At 56.2% G+C, this 22,471-nt stretch overlaps 1 non-coding gene across 1 annotated transcript; it reads right to left on the bottom strand.

The window, feature by feature from the left end:
• Positions 1-1,217: 1,217 nt before the first annotated feature.
• On the bottom strand, positions 1,218-1,290 carry TRNAV-AAC (transfer RNA valine (anticodon AAC)). Its single transcript has one exon. It is a non-coding gene; the product is annotated as a tRNA-Val (tRNA).
• Between the last annotated feature and the right edge of the window lie 21,181 nt (positions 1,291-22,471).

Below are 22,471 nucleotides of genomic sequence, written 5' to 3'. Positions count from 1 at the left end.
TGACAAATACGACGCGCTGAAGACGCTCCTCCTCGGCGCTTTCGCCCTCTCACCGGCAGCACGCGCACGGCGCCTGCTTGACCTGCCCGAGCTCGGCGACACGCGCCCGTCCGAGCGCATGGACTATATGCTCTCGTTGCTCGGCGAGCACTCTCCGGCATTCCTGTTCCGGGAGCTGTTCCTCCGTCAGCTGCCTAACCCGGTACGCCTCGCCCTGGCTGGCGCGTTGATCACGGATTCCCGCGCCCTCGCCAGGGAAGCCGATAAGATCTCCTCGGCGGGCCAGCACATCGGCGCGGTTACCTGGAGCCCGCCGCCGTCCGAGGCGACGCCCACAACGCCCGAGCGCCCTGCGCGGTTGGAGGCCGAACTGCCGGTGCAACTGGCGGCCGCCACGCCGCACCGCCCGCTTCCGACACGACGGCCGGGGCCTCCACCTGACCGGGCGTGGTGTTATTACCACGCCAGGTTCGGACACAAGGCTCGGACGTGCCGGCCCCCGTGCACTTTCGGCAGGTCGGGAAACGGCCGGGCCGGCGTTCATTCCCAGCCATGAGCGCCGGCCACTCGGGCAACTTGCTGTTTATTCGGGACAAAGCGTCTGGGCGGCGTTTCCTGTGTGACACCGGCGCCCAACTGAGCGGCATACCCGCCTCCGAGCAGGACAGGCGGGACGCCGTTTGCGGCCCCTCTTTGGTCGCTGCTAATGGCTCGGCCATACGCACTTTCGGCCCACGCGTCGTCACCCTCTGCTTCGGCAGCCAGCGCTTTCAATGGACTTTTGTTACCGCCAGCGTCCCCGTGGCTTTGCTGGGCGCCGACTTCCTCTGCGCGCACGGGCTGCTGGTCGACGTCAAACGTCGTCGCCTTGTCCACGCCGAGACCTTCAGCTCCCTGGCGTGCACAATGAGCAGCTCCGCGCCGAAGGTGTCTCCGCAAATGTAAACATTAATTTTTGGTTTCCTCATGCTCTGAATATTTCAAAAATGTGTAGTTTTGCTAATCTCCAAAAATTTTGAACGAAAAAACATAGTGAACCTGACTACTGACTAAAACACACAAACCGGAGTGATCAACATACTTGCAAAAAAGTGCAACTGTGTTCTTGCGTAATCGCCAGAAGAGAACGAGCTGCTGAACCCCAATGTTCGCTTCGCGTAAGCGGGGTAAAAACAGCGACGGGTTCGAGAGAAAAATCTCATGTAATAAATAAGTTTTGTTTCCGCCCGGTTTCGGACCAGGGCCCTTTCGCGTGTTAGGCGAACGTGATAACCACTACACTACAGAAACCTGGTTGGTGGAATCGATCATTTTGTAGTCTTGATGAAGAACGAAACATAAACATGTGTGAATCTGTCGTTCAGAGCAACTCATGTTCTCCTTCATTCCTCATGTCATGTTCAACTGTTCGTGACGTTATTTACTAATCGGTAAAAAAAAAAATCACCATTTTCTTCAATTTTGAACACAAGTAATAAATTAAATTCTGAGGTTTATCGCTTATTTCGCATCAATTGAGTTTTGCTTCAAGTGGAATCAGAAAGTATAACACAGTTAATAATCTATGTGTCATGGAGCAAGTGTTTGTTTGTATGTATGTACGTATGTATGTAGACTTGAGGTCCTCCTCCTCCTTTTGTCTTATCTGTTGTTTGAGTAATTAACAAATATAACCAATTATATGTTTTTGAACAAACAAATATACTTTTATATCCTTTTATATCCTTTTATATCCTTTGGAGACCTATTATATCCTTTTAAGGCATTATTGGAAGCTTGTTATATCCTTTTTAGGAATCATATTCATTTTGTATGACTTATGCCTTGTGATGGCGCAATCCTTTTCTCTGTCAAAATCCACCTGTTCCCCTCTCTCCATGGTTCCTTGGTTGCAAGCTGACTCCTACAGCCTTGCCAATTCTTTATGTCGACATATTTATGGTTGTCCCTTCCTTATCTCCCTGTACTTTTCCTGAACTTTTAATTAACTGAATAACAGGAAAGGACCACGGGTGGGGCAGATGAATCCATCCTTTGTGTCTCTTATCCTGAAAGCTAGACCCAACCCCTATATATAATGAAGCCTTAATCGAACTCGTTTGGAGCATTCAGTTGGGAAGTTGGTCTTTTGTGAGCTTCTTCTTCGACACTTTGCTCTCCACAGTCGGTGTATTGACGAATCCAATAAATATATCAGTTGATCCTTTCTCAGTCTCAAGTCCTAAGTCAACAAACCGACATATGTATGTTTGTATGTATGTATGTATGTATGTATGTATGTATGTATGTATGGATGTATGTATGTATGTATGTATGTATGAATTAATGAATGTATGTTTGTATGTATGTATCTATGAATGAATGAATGAATGTATGTTTGTATGTATGTATGTATGTATGTATGTATGAATGAATGTATGTTTGTATGTATGTGTGTACGTATGTATGTATGAAATGCGAGGCACTCTCTTCACCCAATGGATGGACAGCTGACCTGATGCCACCCACAATTGTCTCCTGAAATACTTAACATAAAGTACCAAGAGGACCCAAAAGACCCCAAGGACCCTAAATACCCCCAAAAGACCCCGAGGACCCAAAGGATCCAGAACAACCAAAATACCAAAAAAGACTGAAAATAACCTGAAGACCCAGTGGACCCCAAAGACCCAAAATACGCAAAAGGCCCTGAAGTCCCAAAAGACCCCGAAAACTTAAAAGACCCCAAAGGCAGAAAAGACACCAAAGAACCAAAAGACCAAAAACACCCAACGTGAGATTTGTCAGGGTTGAAAGACATGTTACACTTGCTTAACCAGTCTGTGATTTTGTCCAGGTCTGCAGAGAGTGAGGAGGCTGCAGACTGCCGATCTGAGGGATGAGGAATGGAGCGGCAGTGAGTGGAGTCATCAGCAAAGAGATATAGAGGATTTTCCAGAGAGTCAGAGAGATCATTGATGAAGACCAGAAAAAGCACAGGGCCCAGAACACTACCTTGGGGAACTCCAGCCAGAACAGGCAGGTGAGATGAGAGAAATCCATTCGGGGCCACACGTTGACTACGACTAGAGACGAAGTCCGCAAGCCATGCATGGAGATTTCCATGGATACCATAAGAGGAGAGTTTGGTGAGCAGAGTGGGGTGCTCGACCCTATCGAAGGCACATGATATGTCAACGGAGACAGCTCTAATTTCCTGTTTGACATTGAGGACCTCCATCCATTTTTAAGACAGCAGAAGCAGTATGTCCAGGGTGGAGTGGCCTGGTCTGAATCCAAATTGATGATCAGAGATCAAGCCATTGGAGAAGAGGAAGGAGTTGATATCCGAAGCAATGATGGATTCCATGACTTTGCTGATAATTGGGAGCAGGCTGATTATCTGTAGTTGCAGGGATCTGTTTTTGCACCTTTTTCTGTAAAGCGGTAATGTTGGCTGATTTTTAAGCTGATGGCAGATGGCCTTGAGAAAAAGAGAGGGTGAAGAGAATTGAGAGAGGGGTGTGCAAAGGGATTTTAGGATGCGTGGGCTGATGCCGTCTGGTCCAGTTGCAGAATCAGAGTCGAGGATTGACAGAAACTTCTCCACCTTGTCAGGAGAGAAGGGCACAGAGCCCAGGAGCAGCTGGGTATGACTGGGTACGGTGGGTACAGAGAGAGACGGGTTTGGGACACAATATTTTGAGGCAAACACAGAGATGAGGCATTCAGCTTTTTCACGTGCGGAATCAGCTGTGTCGCCGCTTGAGGGAAGGGGGGGATGGAAGGGGAACAAACACCAGAAACAGATTTGACCAGACGCTCTTGAGAATCACTCTTGAGAATGGAGAGATATTGTTTCCTGGCTCTCCTGAGGGTAGACACACACTTGTTCCGGGCTTTCTGAAAGGAAATGAGATTGCCTTCTGTGGGATTTGCATTCCAGGAGGAGAAGGCAAGTTGTTTCAGGGCAACCGCCTTACCACAAGATTCCATGTACCATGGACGGGAGGAAAGGTATAACAACTGAAGATGGGATGGGATAAATCTGTGCATGAGAAAGACCAGTTTACTTTGGAAGAATTCGCAGGATGAGTTTATGTCAGAGGTGGTAGAGATGGGAGATCAGTCCAGATGATTGACGGCTGCTTGAAGACCATGCCGGTTGGCCTGAGTGAAATGTCAGACCCGTCGACGCTGAGGAGGCTCTCTGAGAATGGCCAGAGAGATGTCCACTTTAACAAGCATATGGTCAGATGAACTGATTGGAGCAGAAGAAGAGCAGCAGACATTTGCAGGGAAGTACAGTGTGTGAAGGCGCTGTGTCATATCAAGGCATACAGATCAGGTAGGATTTGATGTTGGTGGAGAAGTCATCAGCGATCTATTCTATGCAAATGATGTTGCCCTATTTGTGAGAGACCCTGTCCACTGGCTAGTCGTGTTCACTTGCCCTGAATCGGTTGCTGAAGCCAAGGCCTCATGCCCTGCATGGCAAAATAATTCAAGGCACAGAATGTTGCCATGGGTCGCCGACCCGCACCCTTCCCCAAATACCCCTTCCCCACCACCAGTACCTACCTCAGGCATGGTCATGGAGTCATTGGACCACTTCCCCTACCTGAGCTCCAACATTCATCCATCTGGATGCTGAGCCCTGAGGTGTCTGGTTGAATCGGAAAGGCCGCATCATTGGGATTCCGGGGTGTGACTGAGTCTCAAACAGGACCATTTGTGAGGTCACGAAACTCAGCCCGATCGCACTCGATATTTCAGGAGACACTCTCTGTTTGGACATGTCCACCGCTTCATTGAACATCATGTACCGGTCCATATCATTCAGAAATTTGCCATGGACCTTTACCACGGTCAACGACCCATCGAACCTGGAGCCTCGAGAACGCCCAAGGCTCCCAAGCTAGGTCAGATTGGCCGGAGGCCACGTAAATGTGGGCAGAGGCGGAAGACGGAAAGTTGTGGGGTTCGCGAGCCCCCTCAGTGAGGCAAGCAGATGAGAAGTCGTATCAGTTGTCATAGGTTACAAACGGAGTGCTTGCTTGAGCGCTTAAGCTGCTTGTTGAGTGCTCTACAAGACCTTGGTAACTGAACACTGCTGGTAATGGAACACACCCTTGGTAATGGAAAACACCCCTGGTAATGGAAAACACCCTTGGGAATAGAACACACCTCTGGTAATGAAACACCCCCCTGGTAACGAAACACACCCATGGTAATGGAACATCATCCCTGGTAATGAAACACACCCCTTGTAATGAAACACACCCCTGGTAATGAAACACACCCCTGGTAACGAAACACACCCCTGGTAATGGAACATCATCCTTGGTAATGAAACACACCCCTGGTAATGAAACACACCCCTGGTAATGGAACATCATCCCTGGTAATGAAACACACCCCTGGTAATGAAACACACCCCTGGTAATGAAACACACCCCTGGTAATGAAACACACCCCTGGTAACGAAACACACCCCTGGTAATGGAACATCATCCCTGGTAATGAAACACACCCCTGGTAACGAAACACACCCATGGTAATGGAACATCATCCCTGGTAATGAAACACATCCCTGGTAATGAAACACACCCCTGGTAATGAAACACACCCTTGTAATGAAACACACCCCTGGTAATGGAACACACCCCTGGTAATGGAACATCATCGCTGGTAACGAAACACACCCATGGTAATGGAACATCATCGCTGGTAACGAAACACACCCATGGTAATGGAACATCATCGCTGGTAATGAAACACACCCCAGGTAACGAAACACACCCATGGTAACGAAACACACCCATGGTAATGGAACATCATCCCTGGTAATGAAACATCATCCCTTGTAATGAAACACACCCCTGGTAATGAAACACACCCCTGGTAATCAAACACACCCATGGTAATGAAACACACCCCTGGTAATGGAACATCATCCCTTGTAATGAAACACACCCCTGGTAATGAAACACACCCCTGGTAATGAAACACACCCCTGGTAATGAAACACACCCATGGTAATGAAACACACCCATGGTAATGAAACACACCCCTGGTAATGAAACACACCCCTGGTAATGAAACACACCCATGGTAATGAACCACACCCCTGGTAACGAAACACACCCATGGTAATGGAACACACCCCTGGTAATGAAACACACCCCTTGTAATGAAACACACCCCTGGTAATGAAACACATTCCTGGTAATGGAACACACCCATGGTAATGGAACACACCCCTGGTAAAGAAACACATTCCTGGTAATGAAACACCCCCCTGGTAATGAAACACACCCCTGGTAATGAAACACACCCCTGGTAATGGAACATCATCCCTGGTAATGGAACACACCCCTGGTAACGAAACACACCCCTGGTAATGGAACATCATCCCTGGTAATGAAACACACCACTGGTAATGAAACACACCCCTGGTAATGAAACACACCCCTGGTAAAGAAACATATTCCTGGTAATGGAACACACCCATGGTAATGGAACACACCCCTGGTAAAGAAACACATTCCTGGTAATGAAACACACCCCTGGTAATGAAACACTCCCCTGGTAATGAAGCACACCCCTGGTAAAGAAACACACCCCTGGTAATGAAACACACCCCTGGTAAAGAAACACACCCCTGGTAATGAAACACACCCCTGGTAAAGAAACACACCCCTGGTAACGAAACACACGCCTGCTTATGAAACACTCCCCTGGTAATGGAACACCCCCTGAGAATGGAACACCCCCATGGTAATGAAACACCCCTGGTAATGAAACACATCCCTGGTAATGGAACAACCCCTGAGAATGAAGCACCCCTGGTAATGAAACACACCCCTGATAATAATCAAACACACCCCTGGTAATGGAACACCCCCTGAGAATGAAACACCCCTGGTAATGGAACATCCCCTGAGAATGAAACACCCCTGGTAATGGAACACCCCCTGAGAATGAAACGCCCTCTAGTAATTGAACACCCCTGAGAATGAAACACCCCTGGTAATGGAACACCCCCTGAGAATGAAACGCCCTCTGGTAATGGAACAACCCCTGAGAATGAAACACCCCTGGTAATGGAACACCCCCTGAGAATGAAACGCCCTCTAGTAATTGAACACCCCTGAGAATGAAACACCCCTGGTAATGGAACACCCCCTGAGAATGAACCGCCCTCTAGTAATTGAACACCCCTGAGAATGAAACACCCCTGGTAATGGAACACCCCCTGAGAATGAAACACCCCTGGTAATGGAACAACCCCTGAGAATGAAACACCCCTGATAATCAAACACACCCATGGTAATGGAACACCCCCTGGGAATGAAACTGTAAAGTATCTCGACAATTTGCGATCAATTGTCGTACGCGTTTATTCACTCCGCCGATCAAGGCCCGATTCACAGCAGCGCCATCCGAGGTCTGGCGTAGGGATACAACCCGGTCCCGGTGTAGGGATACAACGGTGAATATTTGCACTGCATACATGACATCCTCCCGTTTAAGTCCAAAATTACCACGAGCAATACGTGCTAGATTTCCAGAATTGACATTTCAAAAGCAACATTTCCAAAACATGTGAAAATATGTGTGCAAACGGTTATGAGAATAATGAAAATACGTGAAAATAGAACATGTGTCAACGTGAAAAAAAACATCTTCAAAGATTCAACCGGTCGGGTGCTTTTCTCTCACGCATTGAGCGTCGCGGTGTACCAGTGGATACAGAGTCCGAGGTGATTCCTTTGGGTGGCGGTGTACCAGTGGATACAGAGTCCGAGGTGATTCCTTTGGTCTCCACGAAGGGTGTAGCGTTCGCAGAGGTTTTCGGGGCATCCGAGCCGGCTGGAGCGGCCACGACGATCTCCGGCAGTGGCGGGTCGAACTGTTGTCCTGACTGTGACGATGCTACAGGCTCCATCGACTCATAGTGACGGTAGGTTATGTGGTCCTGATGTCGACGAAGTTCGCGGCCGTCCTGCAGGCGAATCACACAGGACAGTGGACCTGGCTTCTCGATGATGTCCCCTGGTAGCCACGTCGCACCTGCACCAAAATTTCGGGCAAACACTGGATCTCCAATGTTGATACATCGACTGTTGGACGTCTTATCGTGCACCAACTTTTGATTAAGCTGGCTCTGATAAACATTTGATGATATGTCTGGTCTGAGATTGTCAAGTGTCGATCTCAAGTGTCGTTTCATCAATAACTCAGACGGAGCTGCACCGGTTGTTGATTGTGGCGTGATACGGTATTTGAACAGGAGACGAGACAGCTTTGTTTCCAGGGTTCCCTCCTGAAGTTTCTGCAATCCGGATTTGATGATTCCTACGGATCGTTCGGCCAAGCCATTTGAAGCCTGGTGATGTGGGCTGACAAACTTATGTTTGATGCCGTTCCGACGTGTGAACTTGGCAAACTCGGTACTGGAAAAACACGAACCGTTATCACTCACGATCATCCTGGGCAGACCATGAGTGGCGAAACAGCGTCTGAGTCTTTCGATGACAATGGCTGACGTAGTACCACGCGTCACATAGGCATCAATCCATTTTGTGTGCGCGTCCGTAATTATTAGAATCATGCTGCCGTTAATAGGCCCGGCATAATCGAGATGTAGGCGATGCCACGGTTCGCTGGGCCATTCCCAGGGATGCAGTGGCGCTTTCGCAGGTGTATTCCGGGTGCTCTGGGAGGGGGGGTAACAATGTCGAACATGATGTTCGATATCAGCATCAAGATTCGGCCACCACACATAGTTTCTGGCGAGTGACTTCATCTTCACAATCCCGGGGTGACAGTCATGGATTTCATCCATGACCCTGGAACGCAGATTTTTCGGGATCACGACACGACATCCCCAGAGTAGGCAACCATTTTCCATGCTGAGTTCGTTTTTACGTGCTTTAAAAGCCGCAAAATCTGGGTCACCCTCAGGTAGCAAATGCCATCCAAGCTGTACAGCCTGGACAGTTCTGGACAGAACGGGGTCTCGTCGAGTATGAGTGCGGATCTGGCCGGAATCGACAGCACAATCTTCCAGATGATCCATCAGTGCGATAATGGATCCTGGTGTAGGCGAATCATCAACGGATTCTGGAAGGGGTAACCGACTCATGGCATCTGCATTTGTGATAGACGAACCGGGCTTATAACATATGGTGTAGTCATAAGCAGCGAGAAACAGGGACCCGCGGATGATCCTGGGCGGTAGTGTGTCAGATGTCGCCTTAGTTGGACCAAACAGACTGATCAGCGGCTTGTGATCAGTGCGAATCGTGAAATGATGTCCAAGAAGGTACTGGCGAAATTTGCCGACGCCGAAAACGATTCCCAATCCTTCCTTGTCAAGTTGGGAATAGTTTTTCTCTGCCGGGGACAACGTTCTGGATGCAAATGCAACCGGTCTTTCCGTACCGTCAGGCATCACGTGTGATAATACACTCCCCACTCCATACCGACAGGCATCGCATGTCAGCACAAGATCCTTCTCTGGATCAAAATGAACGAGAACATTGGACGATTTGAGCAGATCCTTAGAGGTCTGGAATGCTGATTGTTCAGTAAACCCCCAGCTCCAGGAGACTCCTTTCCTCAAAAGCCGATAAAGGGGGCCCAAAACGTCGGTCACATTCGGGATGTAACGACCATAGAACTGAAGCAAACCGAGGTATGACTTCAATTCGGTCACATCTCGTGGAGCAGGAGCATCCTTGATAGCTCGGACTTTCTCATCTGTCGGGTGTAGACCCTCGGCATCAATCGTATGACCCAGGTACGTGACTGATGGCACCATAAACTTGCACTTGTCTCGACGCAAACGTAGGCCGGAGTCCGAAATCTTCTTCAGAACTCTCTCCAGGTTCTGTAGATGTTCCGCGTCCGTACGACCAGTAACCAGAATATCATCCTGGTAACAAACGACATTGCGTTCGGCGGCAAACAAACTGTCCATGACACGCTGATAAATTCCAGGTGCAGATTTCACTCCAAAACGAAGTCGGTGGTACCTGTACAACCCACGATGCGTGTTGATGGTAAGATACTGTTTCGAATTCTCGTCCAAGCAGAGCTGTAGATAGGCGGATTTGAGATCGAGTTTCGTAAAAGTCTTGCCTCCCGTGAGACGAGCATAGAGGTCTTCGATCCTCGGGATTGGATATTTATCCAATGAAGAACACCTGTTCACGGTCATTTTATAATCTCCACATATGCGGATGGACTGGTCCAATTTTATGACCGGAACGATGGGCGCCGCCCATTCGGCATACTGGATTTGCTCGATGATCCCCAGATTTTCAAGATGATCCAGTTCCTTGTCAATCCGCTCACGCAGGGCGAAAGGGACTGGGCGAGCCCTGCAAAATATAGGATTGGCATCCCGGTCAACCCTGAGTTTAGCCATATGTCCTTTCAAGGTTCCAAGCTCATCCTTGAAGACATCCGGGTACGTATCCAGCACATTTTTGAGTGTGTATGCTGCGGTAGGAGAAATGTTGGCTGCCCGGAGTTGATGAATGCTTTCCCACTTCAGTCGAATTATGTTCAACCAGTTCCTGCCGAGTAAGGAAGGGCCCTTTCCAGGAATGACGATCAGGGGTAGGTGAAACTCACGGTTATCGTCGCCCACCGTGACGTCACATGTACCGCAGGGAACAATCTTCTCACCTGTATAGGTGGAGAGTCCATAGGTAGTAGGTTTCAGATGGGGTCGGTCAGCATCACTCCACAGGTTTGTGAAAACAGCATGGCTGATGAGCGAGACGGCCGCACCAGTGTCGACCTCCATTTGCAATGGTCGATTGTTGACGACAACATTGGCAAGAAGAGGGTCCCGCCTATGGTGAGAATCAATATGAAGCAGGTCATACGATTCTGAGTTGTCGGAAACAGAGCTCACCTGGTCAAGCTCGGGTTCCTCCGAACCGATAAACTGATGAATCTTGTCAGCAGCTTTTCCTTTTCCCGATTTGCGAGTGATGCAAGCTGGAGCAATATGGCCAGTTTTCGAACATAAATGGCAGGTGGCATCTTTGAACCGACACGACTCCGGAGGGTGCTTTACGTTGCACCGAAAACAGTTGTTGTGGGTTTGAGACTGCACTGGCTTCTGACGAGGAGCCTTGTTCCAACGTTTTGGCTGAACATGATCCAACCGATTCACAGCAGGGCTGGTACCAGACGAGCGAGTGGCACCGATGCTTGTAGCGTTGCGTTCAGCACTTTCCATGGAAATGGCGGTGTTGAAGGAGCTGGGGCTCCCACGTCGATCAGAAGAATGGACGCGACAAAAAGCTGGAATTCATCTGAGTTGCTTTATTGAAATCAAACACTCAGGCACTCTGAAAACCCGTTTATCGGTCAGCAATATATATCTATTAACCCAGGGGGTTTGCCCAGGCCCGGCGCCAGGGGGCGTGGCCCAGCGTCCTGGCTGCGGCCTGGCAAGTTGAGGGCGAGCCTGCCCGGGCATGCCCGGGCATGCCCGGGCGTCCCGACCGAGGCCTGGCAAGTTGAGCGCGGGCCTGCCTGGGCGTCCTGGACGAGCCCGGCATGGTGATCGCTCCGCGTCCTTGATAGGTGCAAGGCGATTGTGAACACCCAGCGGCAGCCGCTACACACGTCCCCCCAGAATCGACTTGCACCGGCAGGGTCAATTTGAGGGGGGTCCTGATGACCCGGCCGAAGCGACCCCTGGCGGGTCGTGGGAGGGGGTCCGGTGAGGTGGTGGGCGGTCGAGTGGGGGGCACCGTGGACGGGGGGCGGCCTCGCCGCGGCGGAAGGGCCACCCGTGGTGGGTGGTCGACGTCCACGTGCGCCGGCTTGAGGCGGTCCACTGCAATCCGGTCCGACCTGCCGCCGATGTCGATGACGAACGACTTGACGTCCCGTCGCAGCACCCGGAAGGGCCCGTCGTACGGCGGCTGGAGTGGCCACCGATGTGCGTCGTGACGCACAAAAACATACTCCGCTGTGCGGAGTGCTGGGGGGATGTAGGACTGGGGGTCACCGTGGTGGGATGTTGGCACGGGGGCAAACCGTCGGGCGGCCTCCTGGAGGTCCGAGCGCTGGTGAGCTGCGGACCAGGGACTGGTAGCGTCGGGCAAGAATTCGCCCGGGACGCGTAGCACCTGGCCATAGACAAGCTCGGCGGTGGATGCCTGGAGGTCCTCCTTGGGGGCCGTGCAAAGGCCCAAAAGGACCCACGGCAGCCGGTCGGCCCAACCGCCGTCTTGAAGGCCGGCCATGAGCGCGGCCTTCATGGAGCGGTGGAATCGCTCGCACAACCCGTTTGCTTGGGGGTGGTAGGCCGTAGTACGGTGGAGCTTGACCCCCAGGTTGCGGGCGACCGCGCCCCACAGCTCGGAGGTGAACTGTGGTCCGCGGTCTGACGAGATGTCCGCCGGTGCGCCGAAGCGGGCGACCCAGGTGGCGATGAAAGCCTGCGCCACGTCGGCGGTGGTGGTGGAGACGAGGGGAACGGCCTCCGGCCACCTGGTGGTCCTGTCCACCATGGTGAGCAGGTGTGTGAACCCCCGTGACGGGGGGAGGGGGCCCACCAGATCCACGTTGACGTGGTCGAAACGTCGTTCGGGCACGGTGAAAGGTGCCAGCGGGGCCTGGGTGTGTCGGTGGACCTTGGCCCGTTGGCAGGCCGTGCAGGTGCTGGTCCAATCGCGGACGTCCCGACGAAGGCCGTGCCAGACGAAACGCGCCGACACCAGCTTCTGGGAAGCTTTCCGGCCCGGGTGGGAAAGGCCGTGGAGGGAGGCGAAGATGCGGCGTTGCCAGGTGACGGGCACGATGGGGCGAGGCTGGCCTTGGGAGACGTCGCAGAGCAGGACAGTGTCCGCGCAGGGGATGTCGGCCAGGCGGAGGCCCGTGTCCGCCGCCCAGAGGGCTTGCACCGTGGTGTCGGTGGTTTGGTCCGCCGCCATAAGCGCAAAATCCACGCCCAGGTGGACCGCGTTCGCGCTGGCCCGGGAAAGACAGTCGGCCACGGCGTTGTTTTTGCCGGCGACGTGCCGGATGTCCGTGGTAAACTCCGACACGGCGGAGAGGTGGCGCTGTTGGCGGGCCGACCATGGCTCCGTGACCTTGGCCATGGCGTAAACCAACGGCTTGTGGTCGACGAACGCCGTGAAAGGTCGGCCCTCCAGGAGGTGGCGGAAATGGCGGACGGCCAGGTGTAGACCGAGGAGCTCCCGGTCAAACGTGCTGTATTTGAGCTCGTTCGGCCGGAGCTGCCGGCTGAAAAAAGCGAGTGGCTGCCAAACCCCGTTCACCCATTGCTCATGTACGGCGCCCACCGCGTAGTCGGAGGCATCCGTGGTGAGGGCGATGGGAGCGTTGAGCACCGGGTGAGCGAGCAGTGTTGCGTCGGCGAGGGCCCGCTTTGAGCGTTGGAAGGCCGCATCCATTGCTGCGGACCAGGCGATGTCGTGCTTGGCCGGCTTGCCCCGGAGGGCTTCGTAGAGGGGCCGCATGAGTTGAGCAGCGCGGGGCACGAAGCGGTGATAAAAATTCACCATTCCCAGGAATTCCTGCAGGGCCTTTATGGTGCGGGGACGCGGGAACGTGGTGATGGCCTCGACCTTGGTTGGCAGCGGCACGGCCCCGTTCTTGGTGATGTGGTGGCCCAAAAAATCAACGGCCGTCGTGCCGAAGTGGCATTTGGCCGGGTTGACGATGAGGCCGTGCTCGCTGAGGCGCCCGAACAGTGTTCGGAGGTGGAGGAGGTGCTCGGCCCGGGACGTGCTGGCGACGAGGATCTCGTCCAGGTAAACGAAAAGGAACGGCAGGTCACGCAGCACGCCGTCCATCAAGCGCTGGAACGCCTGAGCCGCGTTCTTGAGACCAAACGGCATCCGCAAGAATTCGAATAAGCCGAACGGCGTGATGACTGCCGTTTTAGGGACGTCGGCCGCCCTGACAGGTACCTGGTGATATCCCCGTATGAGATCAATTTTCGAAAAAATGACCCGTCCCGCCAGACGGGCGGAGAAGTCTTGGATATGCGGGATCGGGTACCTGTCGGGGGTGGTAGCGTCATTGAGACGGCGGTAGTCGCCACACGGGCGCCATCCACCCCCCGGCTTTGGCACGATGTGCAGTGGCGAGGCCCACGCGCTATCGGAGCGCCGCACGATGCCGAGGTGCTCCAATGCGTCGAATTCGGCCTTCGCTACGGCGAGCTTGGCTGGGTCGAGGCGGCGGGCCCTGGCGTAGACCGGCGGGCCCGTGGTTGGTATGTGGTGCTCGATCCCATGCCGTACTGCGACGGCCGAAAACGTCGGCCGCGTGAGGGCCGGGAACTCCGTGAGCAGGCGAGCAAACTCGTTCGCCGCCGGGACGGTGCATGCCAGCTCAGTCGGCGCGGAGCTGCTCAATGTGCATACCAGGGAGCTGAAGGTTTCAGCGTTGATTAAACGACGCCGTTGGACGTCCACCAGCAGTCCGTGTGCGCAGAGGAAGTCGGCGCCTAGCAGAGCCATGGGCACGTTGGCGGTTACAAACGTCCAAGCAAAGCGTTGGCCACCGAAGCAGAGGGTGACGTTGCGCGGGCCGAAGGTGCGGATAGTCGATCCGTTGGCCGCAACCAAGGAGGGGCCGCAAACCGCGGATTGCCTGTCCTGGTCAGAGGCGGGTATGACGCTCAGTTGGGCGCCGGTGTCGCACAGGAAGCGCCGTCCGGACGCTTTATCCGTGATGAACAGTAAGTTGCCCGTATGGCCGGCGCTCATGGCTGGTAATGAATGCCGGCCCGGCCGTTCCCGGCCTGCCGAAGGTGCACGGGGGTCGGCATGTCCGGGCCTTTTGTCCGAACCTGGCATGATAGTAACACCACGCTTGGTCGGGTGGAGGTGGTCGGCACGGTAGAGCGGGCGCCAATTGCGTCGGCAGTTCGGCCGTCGACCGTGCCGGGTGCTCGGGCGCCATGGTTGTTGCGTCGGACGGCGGTGGGTCCCATGTCGCCGCTGCGATGCGCCGTCCTGCAGCGGAGATCTTGTCGGCTTCTCTGGCAAGGGCCCGGGGATCTGTGATCGTCGTGCTTGCCAGGGCGAGGCGTACCGGGTTAGGCAGCTGACGGAGGAACAGCTCCCGGAACAGGAATGCCGGAGAGTGCTCGCCGAGCAGTGAAAGCATGTAGTCCATTCGCTCGGAAGGGCGCGTGTCGCCGAGCTCAGGCAGTTCGAGCAGGCGCCGTGCGCGTTCCGCCGATGGGAGGGCGAAAGCATCGAGGAGAAGCTTCTTAATCGCGCCGTATTTGTCAGCGGCAGGCGGGCTTTCGAGGAGGCTCAGGGCACGGGCCGTGGTAGCCGACCCGAGCGCAGCTACCACATGGTGGAAGCGGGTGTCGTCGGCCGTGATGCCTCGCAGGGCGAACAGGGACTCCGCCTGTGCGAACCAAACCGCCGCGTGAGCCTCCCAGAAGGTAGGCAGTTTAAGGGCGACTGCCGTGTCCATGTCGATAGGTCACCAATGAAGGAGCTGGGGCTCCCACGTCGATCAGAAGAATGGACGCGACAAAAAGCTGGAATTCATCTGAGTTGCTTTATTGAAATCAAACACTCAGGCACTCTGAAAACCCGTTTATCGGTCAGCAATATATATCTATTAACCCAGGGGGTTTGCCCAGGCCCGGCGCCAGGGGGCGTGGCCCAGCGTCCTGGCTGCGTCCTGGCAAGTTGAGGGCGAGCCTGCCCGGGCATGCCCGGGCATGCCCGGGCGTCCCGACCGAGGCCTGGCAAGTTGAGCGCGGGCCTGCCCGGGCGTCCTGGACGAGCCCGGCATGGTGATCGCTCCGCGTCCTTGATAGGTGCAAGGCGATTGTGAACACCCAGCGGCAGCCGCTACAGTGTCTGGCATTTTGGAACGTCAGTCTTCTCTCAGCAAGCAGGCGTCTACGAGTGCGGTCATCGGACATGCCAACCACCAGCAAATCACGAAGCATGTCATCGATCGTGTCGCCAAACTCACACAGATGTGACAGTTTTTTGAGGTGTGCAATGAAGTCTGCGATCGACTGACCTTGCTGCTGTCTGCACATGTAAAAATTAAACCGACACAGGATGACTGAAGGAGATGGGTTGCAATGTTCCTTCAAAGCGGCCTTGAGCTCTGCATACGTGAGCTCCTGGATTGTCCGAGGCCGAATCAGGTTTTTAACAAGTGTGAACGTCTCACCTCCGCAAACGGACAGGAAGACGGCCTTCATCCGGCCTTCGGTCGCGATGCCGTTCGCCTCGAAGTAGAAAGACAACCGCTCAGAATACGTGTCAAAATCCCCCTCATGAGGGTCGAATTCATCGATATGGCCGAAAGAGGTCATGGTCTAGATGTTTATCCTCGTCGCCATGGAATGCATCTCGACAACTTGCGATCAATTGTCGTACGCGTTTATTCACTCTGCCGATCAAGGCCCGATTCACAGCAGCGCCATCCGAGGTCTGGTGTAGGGATACAACCCGGTCCCGGTGTAGGGATACAACGGTGAATATTTGCACTGCATACATGACAGAAACACACCCCTGGGAATGGAACACCCTCTGAGAATGAAATACCCTCTGGTAATGGAACACCCCCTGGGAATGAAACACACCCCTGGGAATGGAACACCCCCTGAGAATGAAACACCCTCTGGTAATGGAACACACCCCTGATAAATCAAATACACTGAAGGAGTTGCGCTCCAACGCGAGTCGAAAGAATTGACGCGACCAAAGACGGAATTCGTCCGAGTTGCTTTATTGAAACAAAACAGCTCAGGTATTCTCACAAGCCCGTTTATCTGGCAGCAATATATATACACATTTATGCCGGGGCGTTTGCCCGGGAAAACGGAGACCGGGCATGCCCGGGTGTCAAGGGCGAGTCCTGGAAAGGCGAGTCTGGACATGCCCGGGCGTCCTGGACGCGGCCTGGCAAGTCGAGGCTGGGCGTGCCCGAGCGCTCTGGGCGAGCCCTGGAAAGGCGAGAGCGGGCATGCCCGGACGCTCTGGGCGAGCCCTGGAAAGGCGAGTCTGGACATGCCCGGGCGTCCTGGACGCGGCCTGGAAAGGCGAGAGCGGGCATGCCCGGGAAAGACGAGACCGGGCGTACCCGGGAGGTTCGGGCGTGCCCGGGAACAGCGAGTCCGGGCATGCCCAGGAGAGGCGCGTCTGGGCCCGTCCGGACGAGCCCGGCATGGCGATCGCGCCCTGGCCGCGTCCTGGCAGGTGCAAGGCGATTGTGTACATTCAGCGGGAACCGCTACACACGCCCCTCCAGAATCGACCTGCACTGGCAGGGTCAATTTAAGGGGGGTCCGGATGACCCGGCCGAAGCGACCCCTGGAGGGTCGTGGGGGGGGGTCCGATCCGGTGGTGGGTGGTCGAGCGGGGGGAACTGTGGACGGGGGGCGGCCTCGCCACGGAGGAAGGGCCAACCGTGGTGGTCGGTCGACGTCCACGTGCGCCAGTTTGAGGCGGTCCACAGAGATCCGGTTTGACCGGCCGCCGACGTCGACGATGAAGGACTTGTCGCCCCGTCGCAGGACCCGGAAGGGCCCGTCGTACGGCGGCCGGAGTGGCCCCCGGTGCGTGTCATGACGCACAAAGACGTACTCCGGTGTGCGAAGCGCCGGGGGGACGTAGGACTGGGGGCCACCGTGGCGGGACGTTGGCACGGGGGCAAATCGTCGGGCGGCCTCCTGGAGGTCCGAGCGCTGGTGTGCGGCGGATCAGGAACTGGTAGCGTCGGGCACGAACTCGCCCGGGACGCAGAGCGGCTGGCCATAGACGAGCTCGGCGGCGGACGCCCGGAGGTCCTCCTTGGGGGCCATGCGGAGGCCCAAAAGGACCCACGGCAGGCGGTCGGTCCAACCGTCGTCCTGAAGGCCGGCCATGAGTGCGGCCTTCATGGAGCGGTGAAACCGCTCGCACAACCCGTTGGCTTGGGGGTGGTAGGCCGTGGTGCAGTGCAGCGTGACCCCCAACGAGCGGGCGACCGCGCCCCAAAGTTCGGACGTGAACTGTGGGCCGTGGTCGGACGAGATGTCCGCCGGTGCGCCGAAGCGCGCGACCCAGGTGGCGATGAACGCTTGCGCCACGTCGGCGGTGGTGGTGGAGGTGAGGGGCACGGCCTCCGGCCACCTGGTGGTCCTGTCCACCATGGTGAGCAGGTGGGTGAACCCCCGCGATGGGGGCAGGGGACCCACCAGGTCCACGTGGACGTGGTCAAAACGCCGTGCAGGAGGTGCTAGCGGGGCCTGGGTGTGGCGGTGGACCTTGGCCCACTGGCAGGCCATGCAGGCGTTGCCCCAGTCGCGGATGTTCCGTCGAAGGCCGTGCCAGACGAAACGCGCCGACAGCAGCTTCTGAGAAGCTTTCCGGCCCGGGTGAGAAAGGCCGTGGATGGAGGCGAAGATGCGGCTCTGCCAGGAAACGGGCACGATGGGGGCGAGGCTGGCCCTGGGAGACGTCGCAGAGCAGGACGGTGCCCGCGAAGGGGATGTCGGCCAGGCGGAGGCCCGTGTCCGCCGCCCGGAGGGCCTGCACCGAGGTGTCGGTGGTCTGGTCGGCCGCCATGAGCGTGAAGTCCAAGCCGAGGTGGACCGCGTTCGCGCTGGCCCGAGAAAGACAGTCGGCCACGGCGTTGTCTTTGCCGGCGACGTGCCGGATGTCCGTGGTGAATTCCGACACGGCGGAGAGGTGGCGCTGCTGGCGGGCCGACCACGGCTCCGTGACTTTGGCCATTGCGTAGACCAACGGCTTGTGGTCGACGAAAGCCGTGAACGGGCGGCCCTCCAGGAGGTGTCGGAAATGGCGAACGGCCAGGAATAGACCGAGCAGCTCACGGTCGAACGTGCTGTATTTTAACTTGTTCGGCCGGAGCTGCCGGCTGAAAAAAGCGAGTGGCTGCCAAACCCCATCCACCCATTGTTCATGGACGGCGCCCACCGCGTAGTTGGAGGCGTCCGTAGTGAGGGCGATGGGCGCGTTGAGCACCGGGTGACCCAGCAGCGTTGCGTCGGTGAGGGCCTGTTTTGCGCTCGCGAAGGCTGCGTCCATGGCCGCGGACCAAACGATGTCATGCTTGGCCGGCTTGCCCCGGAGGGCCTCGTAAAGGGGCCGCATGAGCTGAGCAGCGCGGGGCACGAATCGGTGATAAAAATTCACCATGCCGAGGAACTCTTGTAGGGCCTTGATGGAACAGGGACGCGGGAACGTGGTGATGGCCTCGACCTTGGTCGGCAGAGGCACGGCCCCGGTCTTGGTGATGCGGTGGCCCAAAAAGTCAACGGTCGTCGTGCCGAAGTGGCATTTGGCCGGGTTGACAATTAAGCCGTGCTCGCTGAGGCGACCGAACAGTGTTCGGAGGTGGAGGAGTTGCTCGGCGCGGGACGTGCTGGCAACGAGGATGTCGTCCAGATAGACGAAAAGAAATGGCAGGTCGCGCAGCACACCGTCCATTAAGCGCTGGAACGCCTGGGCCGCGTTCTTGAGGCCAAACGGCATCCTCAAAAATTCGAACAGGCCGAACGGCGTGATGACGGCCGTCTTCGGGACGTCGGCCGACCGGACAGGTACCTGGTGGTATCCCCGTATCAGGTCAATTTTGGAAAATATGACCCGTCCCGCCAAACGGGCGGAAAAGTCCTGGATGTGCGGGATCGGGTACCTGTCGGGGGTGGTAGCGTCGTTGAGGCGGCGGTAGTCGCCACACGGGCGCCATCCGCCCCCCGGCTTTGGCACGATGTGCAGTGGTGAGGCCCACGCGCTATTGGAGCGCCGCACGATGCCGAGGTGCTCCAACGCGTCGAACTCGGCCTTTGCCATGGCGAGCTTGGCCGGGTCGAGGCGGCGGGCCCTGGCGTAGACCGGCGGGCCCGTAGTGGGTATGTGGTGCTCGATCCCATGCCGCACTGCGACGGCCGAAAACGTCGGCCGCGTGAGGGCCGGGAATTCCACGAGCAGGCGAGCGAACTCGTTCGCCGTCGGGAGGGCGCACGCCAGTTCGATCAGCGCGGAGCTGCTCATCGTGCACGCCAGGGAGCTGAAGGTCTCGGCGTTGACAAGGCGACGACGTTTGACGTCGACCAGCAGCCCGTGCGCGCAGAGGAAGTCGGCGCCCAGCAAAGCCATGGGGACGCAGGCGGTCACAAAGGTCCACTGAAAGCGCTGGCTGCTGAAGCAGAGGGTGACGTCGCGCGGGCCGAAAGTGCGTATGGCCGAGCCATTAGCAGCGACCAAAGAGGGGCCGCAAATGGCGTCCCGCCTGTCCTGCTCGGAGACGGGTATGACGCTCAGTTGGGCGCCAGTGTCACAAAGGAAACGCCGCCCGGACGCTTTGTCCCGAATAAAAAGCAAGTTGCCCGAGTGGCCGGCGCTCATGGCTGGGAATGAACGCCGGCCCGGCCGTTTCCCGACTTGCCGAAAGTGCACGGGGGTCGGCACGTCCGAGCCTTGTGTCCGAACCTGGCATGGTAATAACACCACGCCTGGTCAGGTGGAGGCCCCGGCCGTCGTGTCGGAAGCGGTCGGCGCGGCGTGGCGGCCACCAGTTGCACCGACAGTTCAGCCTCCAACCGCGCAGGGCGCTCGGGCGTCGTGGGCGTCGCCTCGGACGGCGGCAGGCTCCAGGTAGCCGCGCCGATGTGTTGGCCCGCCGAGGAGATCTTACCGGCTTCCCTGGCGAGGGCGCGGGGATCGGTGATTGACGTGCCAGCCAGGGCGAGGCGTACCGGGTGAGGCAGCTGGCGAAGGAACAGCTCGCGGAACAGAAAATCCAGAGAGTGCTCACCGAGCAACGAGAGCATATAGTCCATGCGCTCGGACGGGCGCGTGTCGCCGAGCTCGGGCAGGTCGAGCAGGCGCCGTGCGCGTGCCGCCGGTGAGAGGGCGAAAGCGTCGAGGAGGAGCGTCTTCAGCGCGTCATACTTGTCGGCAGCCGGCGGGTGCTCGAGGAGGCTCAGGGCGTGGGCCGCGGTGGCGGAACCGAGCGCTGCCACGACGTGGTGGAAGCGGGTGTCGTCCGCGGTGATGCCTCGCAGGGCGAACTGGGAGTCCGCCTGGGTGAACCAAACAGCCGCGTGAGCCTCCCAGAAGGTAGGCAGTTTAAGAGTCACTGCCGTGTCCATGTCGGTAGGTCACCAGTGAAGGAGCTGCGCTCCAACGCGAGTCGAAAGAATTGACGCGACCAAAGACGGAATTCGTCCGAGTTGCTTTATTGAAACAAAACAGCTCAGGTATTCTCACAAGCCCGTTTATCGGGCAGCAATATATATACACATTTATGCCGGGGCGTTTGCCTGGGAAAACCGAGACCGGGCATGCCCGGGTGTCAAGGGCGAGTCCTGGAAAGGCGAGTCTGGACATGCCCGGGCGTCCTGGACACGGCCTGGCAAGTCGAGGCTGGGCGTGCCCGAGCGCTCTGGGCGAGCCCTGGAAAGGCGAGAGCGGGCATGCCCGGACGCTCTGGGCGAGCCCTGGAAAGGCGAGTCTGGACATGCACGGGCGTCCTGGACGCGGCCTGGCAAGTCGAGGCTGGGCGTGCCCGGGCGCTCTAGGCGAGCCCTGGAAAGGCGAGAGCGGGCATGCCCGGGAAAGACGAGACCGGGCGTGCCCGGGAGGTTCGGGCGTGCCCGGGAACAGCGAGTCCGGGCATGCCCAGGAGAGGCGCGTCTGGGCCCGTCCGGACGAGCCCGGCATGGCGATCGCGCCCTGGCCGCGTCCTGGCAGGTGCAAGGCGATTGTGTACATTCAGCGGGAACCGCTACAACACCCCTGATAATGAAACACACCCATGGCAATGGAACACCCCCTGAGAATGAAACACCCCTGGTAATGGAACACATCCCTGATAATGAAACACACCCCTGCTAATGAAACACACCCCTGTTAATGAAACACACCCCCTGATAATGAAACACACCCCTGATAATGAAACACACCCCTGATAATGAAACACACCGCTGTTAATGAAACACACCCCCTGATAATGAAACACACCCCTGATAATGAAACACACCCGCTGATAATGAAACACACCTCTGATAATGAAACACACCCCCTGATAATGAAACACACCCCTGGTAATGGAACACACCCCTAGTAATGGAACACCCCCCTAGTAATGGAACACACGCCTGGTAATGGAAAACGCCCCTGGTAATGGAAAACACCCCTGGTAATGGAAAACACCCCTGGTAAAATAACACACCCCTGGTAATGGAGCACACCCCTGGTAAAATAACACACCCCTGGTAATGGAGCACACCCCTGGTAAAATAACACACCCCTGGTAATGGAGCACACCCCTGGTAAAATAACACACCCCTGGTAATGGAGCACACCCCTGGTAAAATAACACACACCTGGTAATGGAGCACACCCCTGGTAAAATAACACACACCTGGTAATGGAGCACACCCATGGTAAAATAACACACCCCTGGTAATGGAGCACACCCCTGGTAA

This window comes from Myxine glutinosa, chromosome 5, assembly GCF_964187855.1.
Source record: "Myxine glutinosa chromosome 5, kmMyxGlut1.1, whole genome shotgun sequence".
Lineage (NCBI taxonomy): Eukaryota > Metazoa > Chordata > Myxini > Myxiniformes > Myxinidae > Myxine > Myxine glutinosa.
Note: the sequence above shows the minus strand (reverse complement) of the source record. Positions and strands in the feature narration are given on the sequence as shown.